Genomic DNA, 5,788 nt, shown 5'->3' on the forward strand with positions numbered 1-5,788 from the left:
CTGTATTCTAACAGTGGCTTCTAAGTTAGACATTGTCATTCTCGTTGATCGGATAAGTTTCTCTGGTATACCAAACTCATCCATTGATTGGTATAGCACTGTTCTCTTGACACTGTCGTATGCGGCCTTGAAGTCGACGAATAGGTGATGGGTTTCAATATTGAATTCTAATGTTTTCTCGAGAATCTGTCTTATTGAATGAATCTGGTCAATTGTTGATTTTTCTGGAGTGAATCCATCTTAATATTTACCAACTATGCCCACTGTGTAAACTTGCAGCCTTTCGTAGAGAATATTTGCTAGTATTTTGTAAGCAGTTGTTAACAGGGTTATACCTCTATAGTTGTCACACTGGAGCTGGTCACCTTTTTTATGTAACGGGCATATCACGCCTTGAGACCATTCACAAGGCATGGTCTCATTATGCCAAACAAGAAGTAAAATCTTATGCAGTGTCTGTAGTAGGGCATCGCCACCATTCTTGTAGAGCTCGCTGCAAATTTGATCAATTCCTGGTGATTTATTATTTTTAAGCTTTTTAATGGCTTGGGCAACGTTTTCGATGGTAGGTGGTCTTTCGTTTGGGTTGAAAGGATTCCAATCATTTTGATTTGCTAGGGTGTTATCTGCTTTTTCGATATGATGGCCATTAAATTTTGCATCGAAAAATTCAACCCATCTGTTTAGGATTGAGGCCGTATCATTTAGTCGTATCAGTCGCCACATTTAAGTTTGGACACACCACTGTGTAAGTGCTTTTTATTTTGGCTCTTGTTGTTTTTAATATATTTGGGTGCATATCAACGGCAACTATATCCAGACCCCACTGGACCTCCCTCATTCACATATAATTTTAAGGGGTTAGGTGGGGATAGATAATTATAGACTGCGTGAAAACCTGAGCAAGGTACAGGTTAGATCACGATATTATAGTAACATCCCAAATGAATTAGTGGCAACGCATGAACGATGATTTCTGAATAAAGTCCTTTTCTAAGTAAACATTAGCCCAACCGGGGAATAGGGTAGAGGAAATGTTCGAAGCAGGCTGCAGGATTGTACCTGCTATAGAAACCGGACTAAAGTTACATGTATTATTATAAAATTTCTAATTTAAATTAATTTTTTTTTGTCTTTACCATACAAAGTTCTAAAAAATGTTAAATGCATCATAATTTTGAGTGTCCTCTTTGTACAGGGACCATTCTGATCTTCTCTCTATTATTCCAATTTATGTGAATGTACAGCTGAAGCGAGAACCATTTTATACTAATTTAAAGCTGTTATTTGTTATATTTTGCAGAAAACTGCTACATTGACAAGTAATATCTACATAAATTCATATTTAATAGGTTTTGTTATATCGTATACATAAAGGTATATCAGTTACTTAGTTGTGTTACAAAGAAATTAGTTCTTTATCGCGTTGGTAAAATGATGTCCGTACATGAGTAATAGTGTCTACTTATTGCGCTATAGTTTAACGTATACGCAACATTACAACATAAAGATGAATTATAGTGTGATAGAATTTTATTAAATTCATGTGAAGCGCTAATAAATTATAGCTTATAGCCTCATCTACATGTTTTATTCGTCGTTCAAAACGCTTGGAGATTTCTAAGAGATATTCAAGTAATTAAATAATAAGGAAGTGAATATTTGCGATGCAAATATCCCAGTACACCTAACTTAAAATATAATTAAAATGGTAGAAATCCTTCATCATCATTGAACTAATATTTATTTTAATTAAGACAGGGAAATGCCTAGAAGTTTACTATAATCTTGGTTTTAGTTTAGTTGTATAAATCAGATACTATAAACAAAAAAAATCTTTATACCACTATTTATAGCATTCGTTAATTTCGAAGAAGCACTCAAATATATGAATCGTCTAATTTCAAAACCGGCCATCTCCACTCAAGTAAGTTTTGAGAAAAATGCAAAAAACTGCTGTCAAAAAACTAATGAGTAAAAAATTTGTGTTAATATTATTTTGTGTTTATGATGATAATACAAAGGCATTTCACTATCATAAAATAATGAGTTTCGTATACACATGCGTAAAAATTAATAAAAAAGTTGGAGATGGCCGGATTTGAAACTAAGCTAGAGAGTTGGCCGGTTTTGAAAATAACCTATATGGATATGGCCGGTTTTGAAATTACCTGCCGATGTTTGGCCTATATTGATAAGCCAGCCATTCTTTCATTTTTATTAACTAATTATTAAACAAGTATAACGCATACGTTCTTAAAGTTTATTTTAAAACACCAAAAAATACAAATACATGGAACTCAAACAAAAGTTTAAAACTAAGAGACAGTTAAATTAGACATAAATATCTCTTTCTTCTATTTCCTCACACACCAAGTCATCTGTAGGAGCTTCACCTGTAGATTGTTCAACAGTAGCATAGAACTTTAAATTTTCCAACTCTCGCCAGTTTGCTCCATAGTGCGCTTCCAAAAGTGCCGAAACGTCCTTGATTTTTTTGGCATTTGGAGCCATACCAGTTGTTAAAAGAGGAGGAACTAAATTATTGACAGTTTTTCCTTTTTTGACTACTAATTTGTCACTTCCTAGATCGACACGATAAGCCTCCTCACCCCGAATAGTGATATTATTACGTTTTGTGGTCTTCTGTAAAATAAACCTTTTTGAAGGGTTGAATTTAAAGTGCCACTGTCCTGGAGGCTTTATAATTTCCAGTGTGGCACTCTTCCAATCATTTATTTCCAAATTATTTATATTCCAAACAGTTCCATGGTCTTTAAGATAATTTACATATTCTTCAGGTTTTATTATAATTTCAATTTTTCTTAATTTTTTCTCTATTTGAGCGAATACTCTATCGGGTGGTATAAACGAATGACCTACAATGGGAAAGATAACCTGAACTGTTTTAACATTTTCTGGGGCGAACGATACAAGCCATTTTGATAACATCCCCATCAAAGTGGTGTTTTTATTTTGTCCACCACAGCCATCAGCGAATAAACGGACGGTGTCAATATTTTTTAAATCTGTTTGGCATAATCTGTGGAAAACTGCACTAGCAATTTCGTTGGAACTTTTGGGCCTATCTGTTTCGTTCCAATAATAAATATGAACATTGCTTTTAGTTAAAGCATCATGTGAGCTGCCTACTACAATAGTAAAGTTGTAGAAGTTCCACTGACGACTGAAGTAGGCTCTTTGGTCTGGCACCTTTGGTAGACTCATATTCTTTTGAGAATCAAAAGATATAGTGAGCAACCCATCTCTTTTCTCCTGCAGCATATGAAAAAATGCCTTAGCCTTTAACTTGTGCACCCTATGTTGTGTAATTAAATTTTGTTGTTCAGTTGGTTCCTTTTCCGTTTTAATTTTTTCTCCAATTTCTAAGCATTTGGAGCAGACGTCTACTCTGGGAGTTCCAAATCCCAAGTTATACTGTTTGTTAAAAATATTGCGGAAAAATGATTGCTTCACTTTAAGATGTAATTCAACACCTTTGTTGTACATTTTCCACATGGACTTGATGTTGAGCTCAGACGGTAAATATAGCCTAACAGACGTTTTTGAGCGACAGTAATGCGGTTCTTGGGCTGTGAAAGATTCGATAAATTTCATAACTGCCATTTTTTTGGAAATATTTTTCGAACTTTTTCGATCGCCTCCCCTTGTTTCTTTTGCTCCACTACCGCCGCATTTAAAAGAACGCTTCATTGCCCCTTGGACACGATGCTTTTTAAGAACCAGAATATTTAAATATGCTGTTCTACATACTGGTACTTTTATACCATCTACTCTTCGAACAACATATTTAAATGTGTAAGACTTTTCTGAACGGGAAGATATTTTCGGGCGATGTCGTTTAGGTTTCTCTAGACTAGTATGGTTTAATATAAAATTATCTTGCTGAATTTTGTCCTTGAAACGGTAGAAATTTTCATGGAACGTCAAAATGTCTTGCATTTTTAATGATCTACACTGATAGGCTTTCGTATTGTGTTTACACTTTGGATATTCAGGAAGTTCTTTACTCGAATACCTGCAACAAGAGTAAACTAAGGTCAAACTTATTAATTAAAATTAAAATGTATTTCAATTACTTTAGATGTATTTAATTACGTGATTATACTTTTAATTTCTTATATTTTCAAAAGTATTTCAATTACTTTTTTCCCCAAAATTTAAATACACAATAATTTAAATTTTAAAATACATTTTTTTCATGACTTTAAAATTTCCAATACTTTCACTGTTTTCATTTCTATGTAGAGCTGGCAGTTATAGCAGGTAAATAAAGGTAGGTAGGTAGGTAGATAAAAGGTACTACTTAATGAGTATTAGACCAATGGGTTTTTCCCAAAATTAAATAACCATTGTGTAGTATTAAGATAATGGTTATTTAATTTTTGTTAGTTTTTGCAGATTGATTATTATTATGATAATCATCCTTTTATTTATTAGGTATTATTACAATATTTTATACAACCGATATTGTAGGAGAAGTTCTGATGATTAAATTTAGTTTAATATAAAAAAAGCATTGTGAACATTAAAACTACTGGGATAAAATTGTAAATTGGGATAGTATTTAATTACTTTTAAATACTTTGCTAAAGTATTTTGTATTGTAATTAAATGCATGTTCAAAAAATGTATTTAACTACATTGAAAAAGGTATTTTTAACAACATTGTGAATAAGATTACCTTAATGTTTTTAGTTTCTCATTTTTCCATTCATCAGAATGTTTTCCTTTTTTTCTTGCCAATGTCGTTTCGCCAAAGAAACGGTGGAGATTGTGCTTCCTATACTGTCATCCATCCTATTGCTTAGTATTCACAATAAATCACAATTAACAAAATTAACAACTTTAAAAAAATGACAAAAACAAACTTGTTTACACATAAATCGTTTATAAGGAACAGCAGAGCAGAGAGTTTAAAGCTAACTGACACAAAATACGCCGGGACCTGTCCAATTGCGGATTTCCTATTGGTCGGTTGGAGATGGCCGGGTTTGAACCCAAGGCAGCATTGGAGATGGCCGATTTTGAAATTAAGGACAATTATTGTAGCTTAATTTGACATAGATCTGGCCGTTTTTGTTAGGAAATGATTTTATAATACGGTATAGGTAATGTTTTTATAATACGGTATAGGTAATGTTTTGAATAAAATGTGATTATAATAACTTATAACTGAAATTTTGGAGATGGCCGGTTTTGAAATTAGACGATCCATATAGAACTTCTTCTTCTTTATATGTTTCATCCGGTTTCTCTGACTTTGGCATTCTTTCTGGAATTATATGGAAAAGTGAGACAATTGTACTAAAAATGTATAGAAAATCCTTTAAAATGAGAATTTGTAAGTTAGTTTTGTTAATTTATTGATTAATTATTGCATAAATAACTAAAATAAGAATTTTTAACCCTTTCACCACTGAATTTAGCTTTACATGTAAGAGACTGAAACTATTCAGTTTTCTAATCGGAATAATTAATTTAAACAAATGATTTTTAAGGTCCCATCAGTGATAAAAAGAGCAATTAAAAAAAAAATTTTATTAAAAAATAAGGTATAATTGAAACCCACTTATAAATGAAAAAAAATAATTTTGCACAATGCGACATTGCATCCAACACATAAAGTTTTTGCACGGATTTCCTTCTTCTTTGAGAACAACTGAAACATCTTCTTTTACTGCTAGTTTGTTTTGAAAGGTGATCTCCAATATTTGTCATAATTGTTTGCATTTTTGTGTGCCTACTTGGACGACCAGAGACTCTT

General features: G+C 32.4%; 1 non-coding gene across 1 annotated transcript; it reads right to left on the minus strand.

The window, feature by feature from the left end:
* Nucleotides 1-1,153: 1,153 nt before the first annotated feature.
* On the minus strand, nucleotides 1,154-1,260 carry LOC140437946 (U6 spliceosomal RNA). Its single transcript, XR_011950426.1, has one exon. It is a non-coding gene; the product is annotated as a U6 spliceosomal RNA (small nuclear RNA).
* Nucleotides 1,261-5,788: the final 4,528 nt, after the last annotated feature.

Source organism: Diabrotica undecimpunctata, chromosome 3 (assembly GCF_040954645.1).
Source record: "Diabrotica undecimpunctata isolate CICGRU chromosome 3, icDiaUnde3, whole genome shotgun sequence".
NCBI lineage: Eukaryota > Metazoa > Arthropoda > Insecta > Coleoptera > Chrysomelidae > Diabrotica > Diabrotica undecimpunctata.